General features: G+C 39.2%; 1 long non-coding RNA gene across 6 annotated transcripts in view; it reads left to right on the forward strand.

The window, feature by feature from the left end:
- LOC108448763 overlaps window positions 1-25684 on the forward strand; it is a 74316-nt gene that overhangs the window by 23372 nt on the left and 25260 nt on the right. For 5 of the 6 annotated variants that reach the window (XR_001864779.1, XR_001864778.1, XR_001864782.1 and 2 more), the window contains one exon: window positions 3752-3818. The exons of the other annotated variant lie outside the window; for it this stretch is intronic. This is a non-coding gene — a long non-coding RNA (uncharacterized LOC108448763). The remainder of the gene's footprint in view (window positions 1-3751; window positions 3819-25684) is intronic. 6 annotated transcript variants of the gene reach the window in all.

A 25684-nucleotide genomic window follows, 5' to 3' on the forward strand; every position in this document is an offset into this window, starting at 1 on the left:
TTCGTTCCCTAAGAAGACCAGTTGCTTCTGGCATGTAACTATCTTTACTCCTTTTTTTTAAACATGTCTACCTTTCCATTATGTTTTCATAATTATTTCATTTCCTATGTCTCTGATTTTTAACGTGAACATGTTGATGACTGAATAGTGCCACAATGAACTCCCAAACAAGTAGGAATAAAGCTGATGTATGATTTGATAAAATTTCTTTGGAGTTATAAAACACAAAATAGCAAAAATAGTTTCTAGCAAAAACTCCCAAGTGATCTGCCTCTACCTAGACGTGACATGCTGCTGCAGCATGGAAATGGGGACACTGAGCTGCAGAGCAGAGCAGGCTCTTTGCAGGAAACCCAGCAATGCTGGGAAGCAACAGGGTTTGCCTAAGTGGTGGTAATGGGGAGGTTGGGCCTTCAGGTATCTCTGGCTCAGCTGTGACATACAAGGATGCATGTGAAGAACCTGTCCAGCTCTTCCACAGTGACAAAGTGCCATTTGCCTGTGTCTGCTGGCGGTGACAAGGTGGCTTTCACCTCCTCCTGCACCCCTTGCACCCTGGGCTGGAGGAGCATGCTCCATCTCTGCTCTCCCTGTCAGCAGGGTGTCGGGTGAGCAGGTGCTCTCCCTTCCCTTAGCTGGCATTCGCCATGGTGAGAGACAGAGGCCATGTCCAGGGCAGCAGTGCCCAAGCCCTGGGAATGGCTGCTCCATCTGGGACAGGGGCCAGAGTGCCCTGGAAACCCTGCAAAAGGTTTGATACTGTATTCCAAAGAATTACTGGATCTATTATTTCAGCCTTTTCCAGCATTACATGTCAAAGTTTTCTGAGGTTACTTGTTGAAGTAAATACTCTCTGCTTCTCCCATTTCCAAGGACCTTTTACCCTTGACTAGACAAATGATGACATTACTGTGTCACTAATCTTGCCGATTTTCACAGTGTTTGATAAACACTTTGGAACAGATTTCATCACACCCAGCATGCTTCTTTAGATAAGGCCAGTGCCTAACAGTAACACTTTCCTCAGTCAATTTAACTACAGGTAAATACTGTGTGTGATTATAGGATTAAATCTGAAGCAAAAGCCTGGTTTTGTAAGCAGTTAAAAATCTCTTCTTGAATCTCTTCTTTCTCTCACTTGCTGTAGAAAAGGGACTCATTTTTCCTTGACAGGTTTTAGTTATAAAAATTGATTGTATGTTTAAAAAACCAGGTTCTTGGGAGAGCTTTAATTTCCTCTTGAAAGGATCATTTTTTTAAATGGAAGTGCACTTGATTTTGGAAAATTTCAATTTTATTTATTCCAAATCTCCCTGCAAATCTATTTTTCTGTTCAATCCATTTTTCATTTTCATACTAGTGAAAGTTGCCATAGCTACCCGTAAATTGCTGAATTTTTTCCCCAATTAAATCTCAGTAGTTATGAAGAAAGATTGTGGATACAAAAATGCTGCTAGCAAGGATTTTCTTGCTATTTTCTAAGTCTGTGAGAGACTTTTCTCTCTCACAGAAGAGGTAGCAGAGTTATGTAAGCAACCAAGCCACCTGCAACCTTGGAAAGTCTTGTTTATGGCACAGTAGAAAAATATTTTGACAATGGATGTTTTAGGATTTTAGCCAATCACCCCAAGGGGTGGCTGATCCTTTGTCCAATTAGACTATGAAGAAAAAAGTCTGTAAAAGAGTCTGTAAAATAATTAAATAAATCAATCTTGCTGCACAATTCCTGCCTGCTGGATCTTCTCTCCTCCTCCCTATGGCTGCGGGACACAGTAATATACCGTAGGGTTGCAGTAATAAAAGATGTTGTTACTTGTAACAATAAGAGGTTTCCTCTTCAGCCCCTCACCCTCTTGTTGATTGTGTCTATTAAAGCAGCAATATTTCTCTGACTCATATTTACCTGATGATTCAGAACCTCAGACGTGAGATTCCATACTCAGAAACTACCACAGTGGGTGTTGATATCTGTGTGGGAAATGGTAAAGCTTGGAATCTATAATGCCCAACACATTACATGAGGCTCTGAGAAAGCATTCCTATTGCCTAATGTTGCCCTCTGTAACTTAACACTGGATAGAGACATCAAAGCTGCTCCCCACCATTGGAAAGGTCTCAGCAATTGCAGGTGTTCCCCAGTGACTAAAGCACTCAAACATTCAAAAGGGGAAGGAGGGAGGATATGGAAAACTCCCAGCCAGTCAGCCTCACCTCAGTCCCTGTGGAAGTTCTGGAGTGACTCATCCAAGAAGCCATTTGCCTTGTGCTAGATTCTGTATTGCACTGGTGGTCTCAGTCCTTGTCCTCCATGACATTTTATGCAATGTGTACAAAGCGGGAAATCCATTCACAGGGATATCCAGTTTAATGTAGCAGGCAAGAAGAGCTCAAGGTGAGGTTAAAATCCACTTGCTGCCCTTGGCTGATTTTCTTCCATAAGCCTGAGAGCCAAGAGCTTTGCTATTGATCCCACTGAATGAAGTAAACAAAATTTTTATTATTTCATCAGAGAAAAGAAAGCACAAGCAGTTCAACTCTCCTCTCGAGCAGTTCCGTTTTTAATTCAATAGTTGAAGCAAACAAAAAGCCTTCCTTACACAGTTTAGTGATAACATATCACTCCAAGCATAACCCAAAACACTGTTGGAATGGCTTCCTTAAACTTATCAGACTTCCGAAGTCACGATTTACCCTTGCACTCCCTCGAAAATTTCAGCAATGAATCAAACTCATTGTTTCTGTTTCTATGGAAATTGAGCAGGAGCACTCATGGAATCATCTAGTTTGTCTCAGCTCTCTGTTTGAACAGATGAGGGAAATATCATCCCAAACTTTAGAGCTGGTTCAGAACCCACACAGAGCTTGTTCAGAACTTTAATCCAAGTCCAATGTTTTAAGGACATTGCACAACAAGGCAGGATTTGAGGGCTGTGTTACTGCCTCTGGGGCTGTCTTGGTAACACTGATTAGTTATATGAATATTTCAATGAGATATTTCTTCGGAAAATGCAAAGGCATCATATATTTTTCCCTGTGAGGGTGGTGAGGCCCTGGCACAGGTTGCCCTGAGAAGCTGTGGCTGCCCCATCCCTGGAAGCATTCAAGGCCAGATTGGATGGGGCTTGGAGCAACCTGGGATAGTGAAAGTGTCCCTGCCCATGGCAGGATGGTGGAATGAGATGAGCTTTAAGGTCCCTTCCAACCCAAATCTGTGGTTCTATGGTTTTTTGACATAAATGTTTCTTTTGAAGTCCCCAGCGTGGCTCCCAGTGTGCTGTGCTATGGACAAAAACAACACAGACCGTATTTCCATACATGTTTCCTATATACATGGGTGCAAAGGATGGACAGACAAACCCCTGGCTATACCAGGCAGCTCTTATTTCAATTTAAAAAAAAAAAAATTAATTCATGTATGTGGGGTGCTTAATAAAGCAGTGTCCAAGTAGTCATGGCTGTAGCTTGATCTACAACGCATGAAGCTTTTAGAAATGTTTGCCGTGCTTACAGTATATGCAGCAGCATCTAGAACCCCTTGGAAGGTGTGGGTTGCTGGTGTAAAGGGTCCTTTCTGAAAAACACGTGGTATTTTCTTCATGGGAGATGAAATAACTCAATAAAATAATGGGATTGCATCCTCTATATCATTTTAAGGGATTTGAAGTCAGTTTTCTAGTTAACGTGCTTGGCAAGGATTGTATCTGTTTTAAATGATGGTTTATTTTAATGGTTTTTTCACACTGTCACGCAGGTACCCAAGGGAAACCCTTCCTTAGATGAGCAGAACACCCCCATTCCATTTTTGTTTGACTTCCCTGGTAAGTAGAGAACATGATCTGCAGTTCACTGGAGCAAGTGCAGACGTGTTATTAAAGGTGAATATTTGAATTAAGCAATTCTGGAACTAAATACATGCTGAAAACCACACATCACAAATTTAAAATGCCAATAACAACACTACTGTTATTTGGCTGTTCTTCCTAGAATTATTTTCTGTTCTTCAAATGTGGCAAGCTAGAGTGTGAGGCCTGGAAGATGTCTCCAATTTTGCCAAGTTCAAAGGACGTGGGAATCTCAACATTGCCATAGTGAAATTTGATACTATTTTCCCTTTGCTCACATGGTTTGTGACTATTTAATTTGGAAAACTGGCTGATCCCTTTTCTCTAATGTCTGTTTTCACCATCTCCATATCTTCAGAAAAAGAAAACATCTGTAAGAATTTTTCGAAGAAGTAAGCCTTGTAGGGTTTTGGGAATCTCAGCATACCCTTTAGATGTTTGACAGGCTGAAGAATATATTCATGTATAACAACAAAAGGAAATGATGATACATCTTCTCTCTTCTGAAATACTGTCTGCTTAAAATGAGACTTTAAAAATGAACACTGGAAAGAAACGCTTATAAAAATCTTATTTTCTTTTGACAAGGTATAAAGTTGCTTTCTTTTTTTTTATGAGAAAGGAACAAATTCTTTTTTTCCTGTTTAGACTAATTTGAGGTGGAGTAGAAGGAATATAATGACTTAATTATTTGCTTGGTAATTTTTGCTTCTCTGCAGGAGAGTGAACATGTGTATATGAAAATCTTTATTAATAATTCCCAGCTGTGTGGCAGAAAAACGATCTGTGTCAGTTAAAATATCCAAGTTATTTGTTTCATTACATGCAATATAATTGCATTTTATCCTTCTGGTTTCAAGAGCTGAATCTCGTACTGCACTTTTTACTAGACACTGCAGAAGAGATGTAATTGAGCTTCAGTAAGTAAACTCTGAAGCTGTTGTGGAACATCACTTTGCCCGATATGCCAATGGCTTTCTAGAGAGTGATTGTGAAGTTTGGCTCTCACTCTGGATTCTGAGTTGAAAGACAATGACTCCAATACTTTTGGTCAAGTTGTGCTTTCAAGGGCACTACCAGGAAAGCTGAAGTCATAAGTGTGGGGCAGCAATCCTACCTGTGCAGGTGTGTCTTTCTTTCTCTGCCTGAGTGGAAACAGGGAGAATGCAAACAATGCCCAGGGCTACAAAAAGAAAATTGCTTTCCTTGAGAAGAGCCACACACCACCAGTGACTAATAGCCTGTCCTGCCTTGTAAAAGCCTCTGTTGCTGGCCGAAAACAGATGCTTAATAGGGAAAGGATCATCAAGGTCAGAAGGCTGTTGGGTTTTTTTCAGACAGATCGGGGTGATTGGTTGCCAGCCCTCAGGGTGGGACCTCAGGCTGGAATTACCCTCACCAGCTTCATTCGGCCTTCCACCTAGAGCTGCAGCACATCAGTCCCAGGAGGTTAAGATCCAGCCTGAAGGCTCAGGTGGAACAGGTTTAAGTATATTTGTTCCCTGTCCTTTGCTGACTTATTGTTTAGATTTCCTGGACTGACTTGGTTAAGGATCACTGGATGGGTTTTGTTGCTGTCATCATCTCAGCTCCGTTTGCCTGGATTGGGAGCCCCACCTGTGAGGTTAGTGCCTCTAGTTTCAAGAATAGAGCAATGGAGTGACTTAATGTAAACTGTGATTTTTCTGAAGCACTAAGTAAGACAAATGTGTATTGCCTCTTCCAGAGTGCTTAGATTTTGTATCTCTGCTTGGAATTTCGCAGGCTTACTTGCTAGCAGTTAGTTGGTGGCACTTCAGCAAGTGCTATAACACACCTGTCTGTCTTGAGTGAAATACAAATTATCTGAAGTTTTGTAGGGGATTCAAATGAAGTGTGGCTAAGTAATGCGTTACTATGGAAGGCTTAATGGCTTAGTATTTCAAGATAATTTTTGTGTGTATGGGAAAGTCAAAAGACCTAGTACCTTACACAGTGTTTTTTCTTCTGAAACAGTTTTAAGCCTAGTATGTACAGATTCAATTCACCACCTACTTAAATGAATCAGATTTCGTGGGAAAGTCACTGAGCTTGCTCTTCTGAGAGTTGTGTGAGTGTAAAATGTCAGGAGGCTGCAATTCCCTTATTTCTGAATGAGTGACGCACACGCTACTTTTCCTAGGGAGGGGTAGAGCCTTCAGAAAGACACTTTAAATGCCCAGGCTGTGCTATCACACCCTGCCTGGCTTTTTGCTTGGAAATGCAATTGCTGTTCATATTTCCAGATCATAACCTGCATCTGCTGTGAAACTCTGAGTGTTGGGATGGTGTTCAATGCTTGTTGTTATCTCTGGGTTCTCTGGGAGGTGTCAGGACAACAGCAATGTGAAGTTTTGCCTTACAGCCATCTGTACAAAAGATGCAGCCCTCACAGGTGCACTTTTCCTCAGCTACTGTTTGTGAGCAAAGGGGCACTCAGGGCTGACAGTAAGATTCTGGGAAGATGCACACATACAAAAAACCCACTTTAAAATACTGATTTAGAAAGCAAGTTTCTAGGGACAATCCTTGCACATCATTTTCTAGCTACTTTCTCAGGCCCAAGATTTGACACTAGCTGATACTGAGAGAAGAGCCTGTAAATGCCTACTTCTTTCTGCTGAAATCAGTTTACTCTTCACAGAGCACGAGTTTCTTGTGATTCAAACAAAGTTCCTTTCTAACCAGGCTGGCTTTCCCTCAGGAAAGAAACCCCTCTGTCCTACACAGCCATTGGACTTGCAATGGTGTACTTAAGTGGTTTACCATAAAAACAAAGCTCATACAAAGATCTCATGTGGAAAAGATCCACTTGCAAGGACCTGTATTGATGGACCTTTGATTTGTCTATTGTGTTTTGGAGATGTAGCTTTTTTTGACATTTTAGCTGCCTGTTATGCCATGATGTAAAGCACAGTGACAGCTATATTTACACTAGCTGTAAATCTGATTCTGTAAACACCATATGAAACTTAAACTTGGACACAGGCATATGCCCAAACTGTCACTACTGTGACAACACAGTTCTGTCCAGAAATGCAATGAAACTGGTTAAATCTGCAGGGGTGTTTAAGAACCTTGGCTTGTAAACTTAGGGGACGCAATGTACATTACACCAGGTCTCCTCATTTTTTGCTGTTGCAATATGTGTATAGATAGATGCATTCTCACCAGAATAATCCCTGTCACTGAAGAGGGAGAAAACTAAGGGAAAAGTTGTAAAACAGTAGGATTTGGGAGAGGTGAGAGTGGCACGTTTATTCTCTAGTGTCTTGTTCCATAGGCTGTGACTAATACAACAAAATCCTCCTAGAGACTGGCTGGAAGATGTTTTCCGTTTAACTTTCTAAGCAAGTTGAGGCTACACACTCACAATTTTCTATCCACCTGCTCACAAACACTGAGACACGACCTCGAGTAGGCTGGGTGGGATTTCTCGCATGTGACAGAGACAAGGAGGCCAGCTCTTGAATATGCATTGCATCCCTAGGTTCCTTTTGATTGCCAGCTCATAAAATCACATATTCCTGAGTAATGAATAAATTATACTGATCTGAATAAATGGTACTGATTCAGCTCAAGGCCCTTCAGCTATGAAGAGTAATGGACTGGCACAGAACCATTCCTTTTAAAAATGGTGTAGGATAGAGCTAGACATGCTAAACCAAACTTCTGGCAGGGCGTGGAAAGGACTGACGTACTGGTTTCTGGAAATTGTTACCTTCTTAGTGGTAAAGTGTATTCCATATACACCTCCCAAATTCGTGATAGTGGAATCAAGCACAAACAGCCCTGGTTTCTGAGCCCTCCAGCACAGCCAGGATCCTTGCTGTCATGCTGCTACTCTTGGAAAGGTGTCAGTCAGGGAAGGGCTTGGCTGTGAGGGAGGTTTAGAACCAAGCAAGGTAGACTTAATATTGCACTGAAGTTGTCAGTGCATGTTGCTCAAGTGGTCGGGGGTCTGGGTTTGGTAATGTGATGTCTTGCTCAGTGTCTGCTCAAGGCTTGTACTCCCCAGCAGCAGCAAAGTCACTTGAAAAACAGTGCTTGATAAACTATTTAGGCAATAATTAAACTCAGTCAAATCTTTGACAATTTGTGGGGCGGGATGGGGGCACTGCAGTGTTGTGTCTGACTGCTGGGAATGAAATCAGAGGTTTTGATGCAGGAAAGATAAACCAAACAGCATAAATAAAGCATTTTAGGATGTGGAAGACCAAGGGTTGTAGAGGTTAGGAAGCACAAACAACTTATTTGAATCCTGAAGCATTAAAATTTAATGCTTTTAAGTTTTGAGGGACTGTTTCCCCTTTTATTCTTAGTTTGTCCTGCTTTGTTGACATTTCTTAATTTTACTGGGTGCGATAGAAAAATTCCAACTACTGCAAAAGGGCTTCAAGAGGGCTTTTTTTAGGGCTTTGGTTAAATTTAGTTTGGGTGTTGGTGATGGTGGTTTTGGTTTCCACCCCACCCTCCCCCCATATGGTTGTAGTACTATGGAAATGATGCACATTATGTGGTAAATGCATGTAAGTACGTTGAAGGTTGTAAGTAATTAAATTGGAATATCAGGAAAAAGTGCTTGAAGGGAAATGCCTGCTAAATAATACAAACATTATCTTTCAAGTGAAGAAAACAATTTTTTCATCTAAAATGATAGTTACAGAAAATTATTCCACTTTAATAGGGTATTGGTGGAATGAGCAAATAACAGGAAATGTGAGAATGATGGGGGCTGTTCAGAAATGAGTGAGTGAAGCTCACAATGGCCAGATCCCAGCATCAATTGTGCCCATCTGGACAGTCTTGTATCTTCTGGAGGTTTAAGAAACACTTCCTTGAGCGATTTCATGAGTGTGTATTTAAGTGACTTAAACTTTCCTGTAGCACTCCTTGTACAAATTCTGGGATCTAGTGGGAGATCCATATGGTTTATTATCTTATAATGGATATTTAAATGAGAAATTTAGTATCTTTCTGATGTTTTTAAACTAATTCTTCTCACAGCAAATGTCAGGAGCAAAAGTAATCACTTTCAGGGAAAAGTACAAATTTATTTTTTGGAACATTAACTTCAAGTGCCATAAATGTAATAGATGTACAAAATAACTGTTAAGGGATCTTTATAAGCAAATGTAAAAGCAGATTTTTCTTGGATGTGTTTTTTTCCTTAATATAGTTTAAGCTACTTTAAGTTCTTACAAAACTTTGCATATAATATGTATTCAATATATTGCTAAGAAGTTTGGTGTTTAAAGAGTTTCTGTGTAAGAATGGGATTGACACTTTGGTGCCTTAGATGAAGTAATGTGCTATTGAATCATTTAGAATAGAATCAAATTTGGGATTGAGAAATACTACTCCATGTGAGAAAACATACTTTAGAGCCTCTTGTGGTTTAATGTACTAAGTTTCTCTGGGCCAGGTTGCTCTTGAATTGTATGGTGGTAATAGGGTGTGTTGCATATTAAATAGGTTTATAATAAAAGCAGAAATTGTGCCCAGCTGGTATCTTGGCAGACTTAGAGCATTGATCCATCTTTTGTGGTTGCAGTCTTATTTGTGACAAATATCAAAGTTTATTGCTGCTTTAATTTCAAAAGAGTTATTTCTACCTGGTAAGTGCTTCCCTGTTGTCATTCCAAATCCACATGAAGGGACCATTGTCAGTGCAGCTAAAATGAAAATAATGCAGTTCTTATACCATGCTTTGCTTGTGGTCAGTGTGTATTAGTGGGTTACGTGTTCTGCCTTGTCAATTCTCCATCCAGTGAGCCCAGACTATTTTGCTCCCATTCGTGCCAGTGTGTGCAGGGAGGATGTCATGTGTCACAAGTTTCCCAATTGAGTGGCACATCTTTCACCCTCATTAATTAAAGGAAGGGGAAAAGCCAGCCTCACAAGCTGTGTGGGCTTTTTTCCTTTCTTTCATGTTCTTTAGCTGTCAAAATGTTCATTACTCATATGCTGAGCTTTTGTTGCAAAATTCCTCTTCTGACTTCCCTACTTGCGTCTTTAACAATTGAAGGGTTAGGGCAAGATGTTCAGGAATGTGCAACTTCCTCATAAGAAAGGCTAAAAATCTATCTCCAGTAGCAGGGGTGTTCTAAAAGAGATCATGTTGTAGCTAGACTTTTGGAGATCAGCCCTAAATACTTGATGGTATAGTGTTTTCCACTGTTTTTCCATTAGTGCTTTCTAACAGAGATATTCCAGTTCTGGAGGATGCTGAGTATAAGTGCTGCAAGTATTGACTATTTAACGATCAAAAGTAATTTGTGATTGAAGTTCTGGGTTGTATTGCTAATTCATTATCTACCACAAGTGTGGATTTAAGAGTGTGTGAGCCTTGAGTGGTTACCCCATTAGCATCTCAGCTAAGCAGCATTTGCCTCCTTATCATAAAACTGCAAAGTCTCTAACACAGGCCACTCTTGCCTGTTGTATCCATGTTTTCTGGTCCAAACTCCATTGAAATAAGCTATAATCTGATACTGTGTATATGTGGAATAGTGTGAATTGCAGGTGTAACAGGGACATGCCAGAAGGAAACCAGATGTGTAGTAAGTGTCAGACAGCTCTGAAGTCAAGCACACACATGCTGCTCTGTGTGTTGCATGTTCCAGACCTTGCACACACACACACAGATTTTGTCTATGCAAAGTATGAACAGCCTGTATCAAATGCTTCAGAGCTGCTGCAGGTGTGGTTTGACTACAGAACAGTTGTAAAAGGTCAAACAAGCACAGGATTTAATGTCTATACATCACACAATTACTGTCTCCCTGTCGAAGCCCTGGCTGGGTTACTAACAGTGTGCAGGAACGTGTGTGCTGCACTGGGTGTTAATGACAGTGGAGCTATTGTGTTTCCTTCACTGCATTTGTATGTGGAACTTGATTTGAAGGAGATAGTTGGAATAATAAAAAGCATTAGCAGTATTGTTAGTTACTCTGTAATTATAATTAAAAGGTGTTAATGCTGGTTGATGAATTCTGGAGATTGCTAGCACGTCCTTCAGCATTAACTGCACGGGTGTGGTAAGGAAAAGGGATGGGAGGATAGCATCATGGAGCATCCCCTGGGTTTGATTAATGAGAAATCAGACATATGAGAAATAGAGAATATCCGTTTATTCACAGGGAGAAAAAAAATACAGATTTTCTTGAATTTCTCAGGTGAGGGAAAGAAATGTAGTTATAGGCAGTCAGTGCACAGGCAACTGATAGTGTGTAGGAACAAACAAAAATCACAAAACCCCCAAATGAATAAACAAAAGCAGCAGCAAAACCAACACCAAACAATAAGAACTGAAAACCTTTAAAGTTAAGGAAAGGACTTGGCAGAACGGGCAGAACAAAGCATGCCTGGAGATCTCCCAACAGATCTTGGTAACATCTGTGTTTTTAACTGGAGAAACTGAATTACTTGTTTGTTAATTAGGAAGGCTGGTATGTTACTATGAGAAATTTGAAATGTGAATAATAAACCTGTCATGAGGATTACCATTCCCTTTTCCTAGATAAATATTCCTGCTCAAAAGTGAGATTCCAAAGGAATGTTTTGGTCATCACAGTAACCACTCCATTTGGTACTTCTGTGCAACAGTTGGGAAATAGCAGATTATTAAGTGTCTTGAAATAACACTTTGAATCTTTACAGAAGCATTCTTTGTTATAGCTGGGCATTAACTATTCCTGGCCATAAATACTTTTTGCTTCAAACAAATTCCAGTTTGAGAGGAAACACCACCAGTCTTTTGAGGGCTAAAAATCCTCTTGCCTAAGGTTTAAGTCTTAAGAGCTAGGGTTAAAAATGATCTTGGCAAAGATCCTAGATAAGAAACTTTAATTTAACTAACCCACAAAAATTGAGGGTTGATGGTAGAACAAGGAAGCCCCAAAACCCTTTGTTTTGTTCTTTACAAACTAGAAATATGTGCCCTAGTTTTTAGGTTGCTGGAGGATAAATAGCCTGTCCACCATCAGCCTGCACCAGTGTAAAGAACAATTCCACAGGACTTCTTACATATCCAGGTAGAGAATATTCAGCATATTAAACACTGCAGTCTGGAGGGTAGGGCACAGCACAAGGAAGGTATTTCTCTGCACTTCATCAAACCCATGTTATTTGTGCTTTAATCAATGGCAGCTGTTAATCTCTTATTTGAGTCAATGGCACTGCAGTTGGGCAACACAGAAGTTCAGATATTTTCAGAAGATGGCAACAACCAATGTCCTTAGTATTTGTTCTGATGTATCAAGGTAAAGATCCACGGTTCTGAGTAGCCTTCAGGGTGTGAAGAACGATATTTATATGTTTGGCTTCTGGGAAAAGTGCAGACAAAACTAAGCTTGGCTCAAATGGAGGGAGGGGACACGTGGGGAAGGATGGAGCCCCAGGCTCCCTGCTCCCAGTGATGTCAGGGGAGTGGGAGCAGGGAGCAGCTCTGCTCCCTGTCCTTCCCCATGGAGTTCCTGGCACCACCGAGGTGCTTTAGCCTCTGACAGGAGGATTAGATCTTTTGTTAGAGCAGGTGTATTATTTCTTACCAGTCAGGATCATCTGATATATTTCAAGCAAATTGACAGAGCCTGAAGGTATAGTCAGAAAGTGCTGGTGATTTATTTCCCCACTGATTTTCAGCTCCAGTGGAATGCACAGAAAAAATTCAAAAATATAACAGCTTAGAAATTACTCTTATGTGATTATATCCAGGCCTCTCCTCTTTAAATATTCAGAGTAAATGTATTCATAACATTGTGCATTCTGCCTGTAGAAATGCATTTGCAGTGTGTCAATGTGTTATAAAAATAATGGAAAATACTATTTTCTAATAAAAAAACTCACAAAAATTGAAGGCAGTAAGGGTAGCAGAAGTTGTCCCAAAGAGGATGTATCGCTCCCTGTATTCTCTATTTGAAATTCAAATTGTAATCACAACATTGTACTTAGCCATTTCTCTAACAGTGATTTAGATTCTTTCCAGTAATCGTTTCTCTGTAGTGACAGGGCACTGCTGGTGACACATAAATACCTTTGACAGATATGGTTAGCTGGCTTAATCCTGCTTGGGGACTGTTCAGGGAGATGCTATAATTACTTGAAAAGGTTGTTTCAAAAGGTAAAAAATCACTGGCATGTTTACGTTGGGCATCTAATACTTTATTTTCAGGATGATAGATCTGGTGTCTTTAGGGGTATGAAACTGTATAGGGAAGTGGCAGGAATGTGAATAGGATCTGGAATCTCACATGCATGCAGCATTGTTGTGGGGTGTATATGAATTTAGGGATATTGCCTAAATTCAGTGATGCACTGGCAGTGCTGGGATCATATATAAAATATAATTAACATTATATATAAATTATAATTTTATATATAATTTATATGTATAAATTATATATAATGGATATAATTTAAAATTGTCTCTATGTCTATCTATCTATAATTTCCTTCCAGAATATCTCCAAATCTCTGAACCTTTTCAATGCAAGTAAATGGACAAAAGCATGGCAATTAAAAATATAACCTTCAAAAGATGAACATGCATGGATTGATGTCAGAGACATTACATTTGCTTAAAGAGAATTTATTTAAAGGTTAATATATCTACGAACAATTGTGTCCTACTGAGAACTATAATATAAAATTCTGGAAGTCAGACTGTCAAAACTAAAGTTATTTTTATGAGGAATTCCACAGAAAAGCTGAGATAATGTAGCATATCAATAATTTATGTTAGACATTTTGATTTGTATTTATTAATAAGTGCAGCTTGCATATGTAGTTTCCACAGTAATTAAATTGTAATTTTGAAGGAATGGAAAAGGTGATAGGCCTTTGGCTGAGAGCAAGGGGAACATGTCATGTAAGCTTAAAACATTGCTAGTCTTCCAGAACCCATTAACTATAAACAATGTAGGCATTTTGATTGCATTTTAAGGAGTAAAACTACCCGACCTTGAAAAAAAATATGTAACTTTGTGGGGAAAGAAACAAAGCTATATATTGGAAATTATTACAGCTCCAGAAGGGAACTAATGTATGTACTGCTGAAATAATCTTTTCTATGTCTCAGTTAAATATTCCCCACACTTCTGCAAGCCTGTCATTCTAGTTCTATTATTCTAATGCACCTTATACTGTCACACTGCCTTTGTTTAATTCTGTGATGTTGGGCTAAAAATCCACATTGTTTTAAACAGTGCTTGATGGATTCCATGTATTAGTACTCGGGGTCTTCCTGCTTAGGAACAAACATTCTCTGGGGCTTTAGAAAGGCTTCATGGTATCCAAGCCTCTACATTGTAAAGCAGGGAAATGTAGAATTCCCTTTCTTCTTCAGCTGTTTAATTCTTGTAGAAAACTTCTCTTGATCTTGTGTAATGAAAGGGCCTCAGAGCTGAATAGCTGGCTCATTTCATTAACGCAGAGCTCAAATCGCTGGCACTGCAGGAACAGGATACAGTTAATGGAATTAGTAAGGCTCTGCTACAAGTACATAAAAATACAGCTTTAAAATTATTCTGGTAATCACAGAAATGCTTCATAAGTATCTTTGTAAGGCAAGATTCAAACAGTCTTACAATAAAGCCAAAGAGCATCAATATAGGTATATCAAAATTTGCAGTCTAGGACAAAACCAGGTTGATTGCCATTGCAGAACGATTTTATTTCTTCTAACCATAACCTTATCCCTTTCCAATGGTATTTTTTAAATTAGTAATTTGGTATGAGTTGATTCTAATGTTATCCTGCCCACGAATAACTCATTTTGCAGTTTATATTTAAACTCAGTTTTACTAAGATATGATAATCAGTAAGCCACAGTGATTTGTGATGTGGCTGGGATTTTTGTAGCTACCTACTTTGAAGATTCTATTAAAAACCTTGAGAGTGCCTTAGCCCACCTTTTAAGAAAAGTAGACAGAAAAGTAAGCATCATTATAAGACTGCAAAGCAGATATAGCAGATAAAGCTAATGTTATTTCTCCTCCAAATTCTAACTTCTTAATGTAATTGAATGTGATTTGAAGGATAAACAGCCAAAATACATATATTGCATATACACAAAATATATGTAAAATATAAGTGCAAAAAAATACTTATATACATAGACACTGATTTGGTCTTTCCATTCACGATGGTGGCTTTTTAGTCAAGAAAAAATCAGGGTTAGTGTTGATCTCTTTGCCTTATCCAACAAAGACTGTAAGTCACCATTTGAGGGCTGCTTGGAAGGTTGGAAGGCTGAATCAGTTGCACCATTTGGCTGCAGGAGAAAGACTCCAGTTCACACATGTTCTTCTTTCTTTTTTTGCCTTTTTGAAATGGCACATCAACAACAGTTCAGCAGAGCTCAAAATTAAAGCTCAGGAATGATCAGCTAAATCTCAAAAAATTGCAGGGGGGAAGTAGAGTGAGAAATTAGTTTCTTAATATTGACATGATACTGCAACCTTCATTATAAATAAGATTGTCAGCTGATATCACTTCAGTTATACATATGGATTTCTTATGTCTGAATGGACCATGAAAATTTCCTCACACTCCACGGAAATCTAAACAGATCTCTTTGAAATGGGTTAATATTCATTAAACAAGGGCTTCTTGAAGGAATGCAGATGTTTGCACTACTGCTACCTGTGATGCTCAAAAACCTTTCTACAGATGACTCTGTTGTTAATGAGCTAAATTGGCTGTGTGTCCTCCAAGGTGATTCATGAAAACTTCCTATACTTTCCCAAGGAAGTTCCAACAACAAATGCTACATTGAAGTTCGAATTGTCATTGGCTTTTAGCATTTCTTTCCTTAAGCCAATGTGAAGATGTGAGGACTTGTTTGACTGCTAAGTGAATTATTTTGTATGTATATGCACATATACATATATGCTCATACCTAAATAAGTATACATAGCATATTATTACATCAATTATATATTTTTTAAACACATAATTCAGTTTTGTGATTTTACAGGGAAGAAATTAGGGCTTAAATGCAAAATTGGGAAAGAAATGTGTGAAAACTGCAGAGCAGCTAAGTCCCCTCATGTTCCAGACTATTGCCAAGACAAGCCATTCAGGAATATGCCCTGAAGGACAATATTTTACAACTATGACAGATACCTAAAGAGCTAGTAAGTTATTTTCTGCTTTATCTGTCTCTTCCTCATAATGCAAAAAAATGGGGATATTCTCTCCCTAGGTGGATTAGCAACAAACTGGGATTCAGTTCAGGAATGATTTTTATTTCCTTTAGTGCATGCAATGGTGCCCGATCAGATTATTTTCTTTCCCCGCCTGATGTAGAGAAACAAGGGCAGGATATGGGAAGAAGGCAAAGTAATTATTAAGCTTGCCATGAAAATTCTGTGCAATTCTCAACTATGTGCTTGTGTCAATTCTTGAAATAGATGTTTCTGATTTAAAGTGGTTTGCATGGGGATCAGACCACTGTGGTTACAGGAGTTGGTTATGAATTGAGCTTAGACATGAAAAAAATGTGTATTTCCTGCCCCTGAGTCATGGCAAAACAGTATTGACCCTCTCCTAATTGAGAGTGAGTCACAGAAATATTTCTGAATTTTCCCCGAGATGTTCCAACAGGAAGAACAGATCTTTAAGATGAATTTTGACACTTTTCAGTCAAACAAACCTCACTTAAGTCTCAGTCTGATGCAGGACTATCCTGACTGACTCAGCCCCCTGTCTCAGTGTTGCATTCACTCTCACAAATGCTGTGTCTATCTTTTCAGGCTGTTTCACTATCCCAAAGTATAGTTTTAGAGTGTGAAATGTACCTTCTGTCTTTGCTGTGTGTTTTCTGTCTGTTATTTGTGTCTCTTGAACTGTCTGAACAATTGAGAATTGCAGAATAACAGAATGGTTGAGGCTGAAGGCACATCTTGTCCAACTCCCTAATTAAAGTTTTTAAAGCGTTTCTTCACGCAGAGCTGGCAATGCTTTTTTTTTTTTCCTCGGCCCAGAACTCCCTTCAGTTTGTCTGTATCTGTATGGGTTGCATCAGGTGCAATATGGTAAATTTGGGCTTGATGGAAGTTGTCAATGGAAGACATTTAATTAGCTGTGTTGTGCACAGAATAAAGTCTTTATTAATAGGGTGTAAAATCACAATAACATTCTTTGCTGTCATATCCGTTTACAAGTTTATAGCTAATTAGCTGTCAGTTCTCAGCCTTGGGTCCTCTCTTGCACACTTCCAGAACATCTTCCTTTTACCAAAATATATTGTTTCCAGTAGACTTCCTCTCTCAGGCATTCTCAATGTGCTAACTGGGGGTGTACCCCTAATTTGGTTAGTAATTAACTAATTTACCTGTTCAGTTGTTTGTTTGAGGGTTTTTTTTCTTCCACTTTTTCTAATACTTCAAGGGTTTTGTACCTAAAAGCTAAAGTTCTTCCACATTTTTTGAGCGAGACCTTCTCTACCTGTTGATGTGCAGCTCTGATCTTTTATTTAGAATAGCTGCCACATAAAAAAAAAAAGAGCTATTTACCCCAGATATTTGCTGTGTCCTTATTGGTTTTGGGTAGAAGGAAATTTCCCATTGTTAAAATATAAATGAGTGATGGGCAATGAGCTATGTACCTGGTGTTTTTTGGTTTTACCTCTGTGCTAGTTTGAAAACAAACCAGTGGGAGGCACCAAGTCAGAATAACAATTTAATGGAAATTAAAGAAAAGGGGAAAAAAAGGTAAAAGAAAACACTGTCAAACTGACAGACTCAAGGTACAACCTGACACCCTGTTAGGCAGGGTGGTGGTAGCAGTCTGGTAGAATGGTGGCTGCAGTCCTCTGAAGCAGTGATCCTGTAGTAAAACAGTCTGCTCTTCCTCAGGAAGTCCAGTGGTGGCTGTGTAGCTCCTGTCCTCTGGAAATCCAGTGGGAAGCTGGTGTCTCTGGTGTTCAGCCTCAGACTATATCCACGATGGGATGCTTGGTTCCTCCCTCTGGGTGGAGCATCTCACAATGGGGTAATGAGTCATGAGGCAAAGTGTTGATTAGGCTCATTAACAGAAGATAGTCCGGAGGGAGTTCTCTCTGAGTCAGGCAGCAGGACAATGATGGGCCATTAACAGAAAGATAGTCTGGGGGGAGGAGGCAAGGAAACACTGCCCCACCTGATTTCAACAGCTGATGGGGATGGTAATAGAATACACTGCAACCCAGGACAACCTCCTAGAAGCTGGTTAGACATGAAGTGTTTTCTCAGGTAGGGGAGAGGAGGGCCAGGCAGAGTGGGATATGTGGAGCTGGAGGTGGTTTTGTGACTTCATCTTTGGTGACAAAGACAATGGGTTTATTACTAGTAGTAGTTTCTAATTTTAGTATGATCTTTATATTTTCCTGACTGTATGAGGTACTTGAAGACTATATAGATTGCAATTATTTTTGTAACAGAATAACAGGCGTGCAGAGATGTAAACAGATTTATTTCCCAAGTGTCTTGTTGTCGGAAAAAAAGGTCCGTGGACTCCGGTGGAGGGAGGAATTGCAGTCCAAGCCAATGTGGTTGATAAAAGCAAGCTCCCTCTATTAGCAATCCAGAGGCACTTATATAGTATACCAGCTTGTTAACTCTTAAGTGGCTTAAAACTTACCAAAGCGCATTTCCACTTCTACATAATTGGACTTAGATTGGCAAGCTTCTACAGTTATGTTATGGTTAAAAGAATTCAGAGTTCATCTCCCCTTCTCCGGGTCCTATCTGCACAGCTGTACCTTCTCAAACTCCCTTCTTGTTCCCAGGCCTGTTTTTCACACAAGGATTTTCTCATGGAGAGTTTTTCTCACACAGGCCTTTTGCTTGCAGGCTCTTGCTTGTACAGTTCTTTTATTGATCCCATAATTCTATCAATGATCCATGCCCCTGATCTAACCATATCCCAACATCTTGTCTTTGAAAAATGCTTTGCCATCTGCATATCATTGGCACTTTTTTCCCCCGGAAACCCTGATATTATTCCTCTATTTTCACGTCCATAGAATCTTTATTGATTATTTTTCTATTTAAATATTTGCAGGTCTTTCCAATTTATGAATTTCAGTAGTGTGCAGTTTGCAGGCTCCAAGAGATCCACACTGAAGGCACCAGCCAGTTGTATAAAGCTACATTAGACCTGCTGCTGTTACATTAATGAACTTTACTGGCATTGATGAATGTTATTGGCATCCCTGCCCACAGCAGAGGGGTTGGAACTACAAGGTCTTTGGTTACTTCCAACCCAAATAATTCTATGGTTCTAGGATTTATTATGCTAAATATTAAAAATACTTTTTAGCAAGTCTTTATAATGTACTTCTAAACTAGAAGGTGATTGTAGACAACTTGTAATGTGAAACAGACCTCTAAAAAAAAAATTAGGTAATTTTCCAGACAAAATAATAGAGAGGAAAACGTATTACCTCACGAAGAAGTAGAAATTATTCTGAAATTTGAATCCCTTTTATTTCTTCTGAAAATTGTGCCTGCTGGGAACAGAAATTGTGACTTTTTTCAGTGAGACTTCACCTTTTAGAAAAAATAACTTTAAAGTTCAGTTTTAAATAACCACGAATCTGAAGCCCAGCACTTGAAGATTGTGTGGTACAATCCAGCATTGCCATAGCAGGCACTTCAGCCTGTCCATCCCCTTGCCCTTTATTTCTGTGTTTTATCCTTAAGAAAACTGGTCAGAGAAAATATTTCTTTTTATTAAACAATAGAAATAAGGGATAATACTGAAGTCAATTTACTGTGGCTGTTTTTGTACTATGTAGTGGAACACTGCTGACTGCTGTGGATGCATCTGAAAAGCCTTTCATATCTAAAGATGGACTCCAGGCAAAGGTGAAAACAAGCGAAACAAAGCAAAAGGAAATTATGAGTCTATTTTCTCAGAGGAGAGGTGGGGGAAAAAAAAGATTTTCCTTATAAAGCTTAGCAGGGTAGGGCAGGAAAGGACTATTTTCAGAGAAAGTGACTTTTTATCCTCCCGACTTACTTTTACTCAGTATTTTTATTTCTTCAGTAGTACAAGTCAAAGAATATTTAATCCATCAGGTTCATGATCCTGAAGGCATAGCTTTCCAGTGGCCTTCTGTGTATCACTAGGTCTGAAATGCAGCAAAATGAAGTACTTAAAGACAGGGGTCTTCCTGGGGTTTGCCATCACTCTTGTTCATTTCTTGGTGTGTATTAAATATTTTTCTGTGGTCAAAATCTGTCAGTGAAAGGAATACTCCATCTGATTCTAGGAATGCTAGTACTTGTCATTAGGATTCAGACACTTGAGAAGGGAAAGTGTCAGGAAACCACCTCTACTGGCCCATCCTTGAGAAAATGATGTCTCAGAACTGGTGCTGTGCATCTCTAACCACAGTTGGGACTCTTTGCTTTTGTTTCTCATATTCCCTTTGATTAATAGGGGTGGTCTGGGAGATGTTTTGGGCGTTTTTTGTTTTGTTTGGGTTTTTATTTAGCAGATCAATCCTGAGATAATAGTAGATCATCCATTAAATATTCATTGTCTACTGCCTTTGTTTTAGATGATTTCTGCTATACCAAAGATCCCTTTCTTCAAGATTGTGTCTTAAAAATAACTTTCAGTCTATAAAATGAAGGGCTTAAAAAAGATACATGGGGTAATCAATGCTACTTTGGTTGCTAGAAGTAGTATCTTATATTCTGAGAGAGATTTCCACATTAATATTGGATGCCTGTAAGAGGATGTGGCATTACAAAGCATAGAATTAAAATATCTATTTTATACTGTCCTTAATCTTAAAACTTCCCAGCAGAAGCATGTTGTATTTAAAAAAAAATTGTTACACATTTATTTCACCTGAAATGTCTGTATGTTTTTATTTCTTCTCTAGCTGTTGTTCGAGGTCCCAACTGAAATGAAGGTTTTAATAGATACTGATTTTACACGTAATAAGACACAGTACATGCCCAGTATAATTTACAATAGACTTCAGAGAAAATGTACAAAAGGTCAGAGAAAGGAAGTGCTGTTATCTCAGTTTAATGAATAGAGAGCTAAAGCACAAAGAACACAAATTATTTCCTTACGATGGCTTGATTAGCAAAAAAAAAAATTAAATTTCCCCTTTCTTTTTTATTAACTGGAATTGTTTAATGTAGTACTTTGTAATTCTTACATGAAAGAAGCTGTAGAAATAATAATGGTCATAATTAGGTAACTTTAAAAGCATCTTAGTTTGGCTCAGGGATATTAACACTTTAAGGTGAGCTTTCCCCCCAAAGGAATATTAGGAGTCAGTGGTGACTGCAGGGAAATACAAACAGTGTCTCAGAGCTGCAAATATCCTCTGCAGTGTCTCAGAGCTGCAAATGTCCTCTGCAATGGGGCAGCAGGTACAGAAGTAAATTGTAAAAAGTTGGGGGTTTGGTTTTGATGAGGGCTCTTGATGCAATGTTTTCAAACAAGAATAAATTTCCAGTTTTATAACTTTCAGGTTTTTTAAAAATTGTTAAGAGAATGAGTCCCCTAAAGACACCAAGTTAACTTGTCCAATGGATGGGTGTGGTTAAAAGGGATATTGCAGGGGTATCAGTGACACACACTCTGAGTTTTGACTATACTTCATAAACTGTATTGGGCTGGATTTTTGCATTTAATCTCCAGGTATATCTTTTAAAGGACAATTCTGATAGCTAGTACCAGGTGTTGTTGGTAGTCTGACTTACTTCTGTAATGGTGCTGATCTGTCTATACCATGTTCTGTTAAAAGTAATTAATGTTCCCTGTATATGAAAACTGGGTGATAAAGAGAGCCACCGAGTCTTTGCTTCTGCCACATTCGTTGAATGGTAGAAAACTTAATGGTGGATATGGTTTTTGTTTGGGATCAGAAGGCTGCCAGCATGGTCACCCCACATCTGAACTGCTCATCCTTATGTGCAGGTGTGAGGTGGGGAGCAGAGACTTCCTTGATCTCCTAAATTCCAGTAGAGCATCAATTTATAAAAAATATTAAAAGGTAAGGTTCTTCAGGTGTTGCTTTATGTTTTCCCTGTGATATTGCTTCTTACCTGGAATTACCATTTTTCTTCTCTCTTTAATGCTCCAGGGAGCTGTTTAACATGTTGACTCCTATACACAAACAAGCACATTCTCTTTCAGCACAAACACCTCATTTTCTGTTCAGCACAATAGGCATGGCAAAGAAATTAGATTTTTATCGTGAAGCAGCCCGCATGTCAGACACCTTACCCTGAGTTTTCCAAATGCATTGAACGTGAAGTCCAAGGTGATGACAGATACTCCTGGTGGAAAAATTGGCTTTGAGTTTCTCTTTTGTTACCAGAGACAATTCCAGTAACAAGAAATGAGGCAGATGTTAATGTGGCTGCCACGTGTATGACATTTTGGTGCTGCAAAAAGGATGTGACTGGGGCTGAGGGGGGGACAGCTGTGTGCTGAAATACCTGCTGGTGGCAGCCAGTGCATTTCCTCAAAGAGAAAAGCTCAGAACACTCATTTTTCACTGTCAATAAAATCATTCTCCAGTGATTTTCTATAGTAACACTTTCCCAGGTCAAGTTAGTCCTGTGTGAAGCTCCCCCTTCTGAAAAATGTAAAGGCTGTCAAGAAGTTTTGTGATACTGATGTGTGATAGATGGTAGAAAAGTGTTTAGTGAAGTACTTAGGTGCTTAAAATGTACAAAACATTGCTGGAAATAAACCCAGCATTTGATAAAGGCAGGGATGGCGTTTTTACTCTTGCTGAGTGGTGCGAACAAGTCTGTTGTATTTTGAACACGGTGGATTTTCTCGCTGTCTTTTGAACAGTATCCACAGATAAGGGATCCACTGTCCTGGACAGTGACTGAAAATGCCTAACACCTCTGAATTTCAGAGGTTTCATAAATGATGCAAATTATGGATTTGAGTTAATAAGGGTTGGGTTTTTCCTGCCAATTGTATTGTATACATGATGCACATGTGAAGTTGTGGAGAAGCTCAGACTACTGGGATAACACTTTGTGTGCTGGTACACAGCTACTATTCCTGGGGATCATCTAGGACATGGAAGGTATTCCTTCTCTGACATGTGTTAAAAAAATACCCTTGATCTCTGCACTTACAGAAAGATTTTTTTTTTTTTTTAAATACAAGACAGCATCAAATCTATTGGTATGAATCTATTTGCATTCATGGGGAAAAATGCAATCTTTTAATATTTCCCTTTTCACACACACGGGTGTCGTGTCCTAATCTTCTTAGCCTTTGTTTTCCCTCTAATCAGTTGTGCAAATAAATAATTTTCTTAGGGATATCCCTATGTGCTAGGTAACTTAGACAATGCTTTTTTTTTTTTTTTTTTTTTTTTGGTGTAAATCAGTTAAAATTCTCCCCTGAGGTAAAATTCAAAGCTATCATCCTGTTTAAACAGGCATTAAAATAAAATGGATTTTTCTTCATTTCTTGGTGTTCTACTTGATATATAATTATTTTTTCCCCTTAAAATTGTATTTTCTCATTTCATATTGGAAGCAAGAAATTAATTTAACAGTGTGAATAGAGAGGTTTGAGAATAAAAGGGACCCAAGACACTAAGGATCAGTTCCTCACTCACTTGTAGAATAATCATTCTGGAAATTATGTCTGGAAACAAATCTGCTTATACTTTCACCAATATTCTCTCTTCTCCTACAAGGAATAATGGCTTTAAAATGAGAGAAGGCAGGTTCAGACTAAATATTAGGAAGAAATTCTTTATTCAGAGGGTGGTGGAGCACTGGCACTGGTTGCCCAGAGAAACTGTGGATTCTTGCAAGTGTTCAAGGCCACATTGAATAGAAATTTGAGTAACCTGGTCTAGTGGAAGGTGTCCCTGCCCATGGCAGCGGATTGGAATTGGATAAGCTTTAAAGTCCCTTCCAGTCCAAAGCATTCTGTGGTTCTGTATGATTCCTCTAATTCTTCTCTTTCTCTTCTCCCACTACCTAAATATATTTATTTTTAGGTGCCTGAAGGTGGGGGTGGGGAGCAATAGAGGTGTTCTCTACCCAGTCTACTGGTTTGGTTTGCTTTTTCCTGCCTATATACATGTTAATGCCTGCATAAGGCTAATCTCCTGGTGATCAGAACAAATGAAGCTCCTGCTAACACATTTCCTCATTACTGTGCTGGTTTTCAATCAGAACTGCTGGGCTCTCTGGCTACAGCCATCCTTATGCAATTTACAGAATGGTTTCAAAAGAGGAGAGCTTCTCTGAAGGAAGGTGTGTCAGCCATAACTGATTCCAGTCAAAGCCTTTGCTATGTTATTCCATACTCTTTCTAGATGATGGATAATTATTTGTAAAAGCATATATTATCGAAGCTATCCATGCAGTACTTTCTATAAAATTCACTTTGTTTTCACTCTTAGCATTTGCTTCTCAGTTCTGTTCTTGTTACTGGGCCAGGTGAACTAGTGGTAAGTACCAGTTTATCATTTTTCTCAGTGTATCCAGCCAAAAGTAGCTTACTGTATTATGAAGGGAAAACCCCATTATAAAATGGGACCAGACTTTAAAACCACCCCTTGCCGCATAAAGTGCTCAAAGGGAATTAGTTCAGTCTTTTAGTTGAATCCAGGTTACAAGTGCATTCCTTTGCTTTGAAGTTTTCTTTCAATGAGCAGAGTCCTGGGGAGCTGACCTTCCTTCAGGTAAGTCACGCATTAAAGAAATTTAAAATATTAATCAAGAGAAAATACACAAATGTACACGTACTCATGTGCCCTGAAAAGGGATCATGCAGAATTCCTCATTGAAAATTATCAGGGTTTCATGGTTTAATTAATAGCATTGCATAGACAAATTGAGGGCAAGAGAATAATCTGGCAGTGAGAATTTCTCATGAGCAGTGAGGAGTGAGTTGTTACACATGGTGTCGTTCCCTAGTAGCGGAAGGTAGTAATGGACAGGCTGCTGGCTCAGACATTAATCTTGTCAGCTATATCCATAAATGAAATGTCATGCCTAACAACTCCTCTTTTATTGGTATTTCATCTTAGCTTTCCCTGATTGAAATTAATGTCTATGCATGTATGTATAAAAATGGGGATTAAAAGATCTACATATTCAGATGGTCAGAGATGATACATTCACATACACACAGAGCCCAGTTTCAAAGAACAGATAGAAAAGAAAAACCAGCTGCAAAAAGTCAGAGCACCTGTTCTTAACAAACATGACAACCTGCCAGAATTTCATTTTGAGATGTGCTTAAGACTGTGACAGAGATAAGCAGAAATTACTGTGCACTGGGATAGCAAATTAAAATCCAGAAGTCAGTGAGGCCACAGGATATTGGATTTAAGACCATGAAGAGGTTGTCAGTGTTTATGACATTTTATTGCTGGAAACATATCAGTGTACTCAGTGCATGGATATATTTGAATGCTAAAGCTGGGTGAACGGCTAAATCAAATCCATAGGAAAATTTGGCATCATAAGCTAACGCAACTGGGGGCTTGTCACCACAAGCCCCGGCATGCTCTCGGGCAGAGGGGATGCAGCGTTAGCCTCCACAGCGTCCTCGCTGGACGGCTCAGTGGAATCAGCGTGAGATGGGTGCGTGCGCTGGCTCCTCCTCAGAGGAAGCACGTCAGGCAGCTGATGATCAGGCTGGTGTTAGCCCGGAGGCAAAGAAGGTGGGAGGCGCTTCTGGTGTGAGTTCCAACAGGTTTATTTGCAGGAAGGACCAGGGACCAGCAAAAGCCCCGAAGAGACGCAGGCTAGCCCCCTTTATGGGGGGGTGGAGTAAGGCAGGGAAAGGGAAAACAACCAATGGTGTACAAG

The sequence above is a fragment of the Corvus brachyrhynchos genome, unplaced genomic scaffold, assembly GCF_000691975.1.
Source record: "Corvus brachyrhynchos isolate BGI_N302 unplaced genomic scaffold, ASM69197v1 scaffold98, whole genome shotgun sequence".
NCBI lineage: Eukaryota > Metazoa > Chordata > Aves > Passeriformes > Corvidae > Corvus > Corvus brachyrhynchos.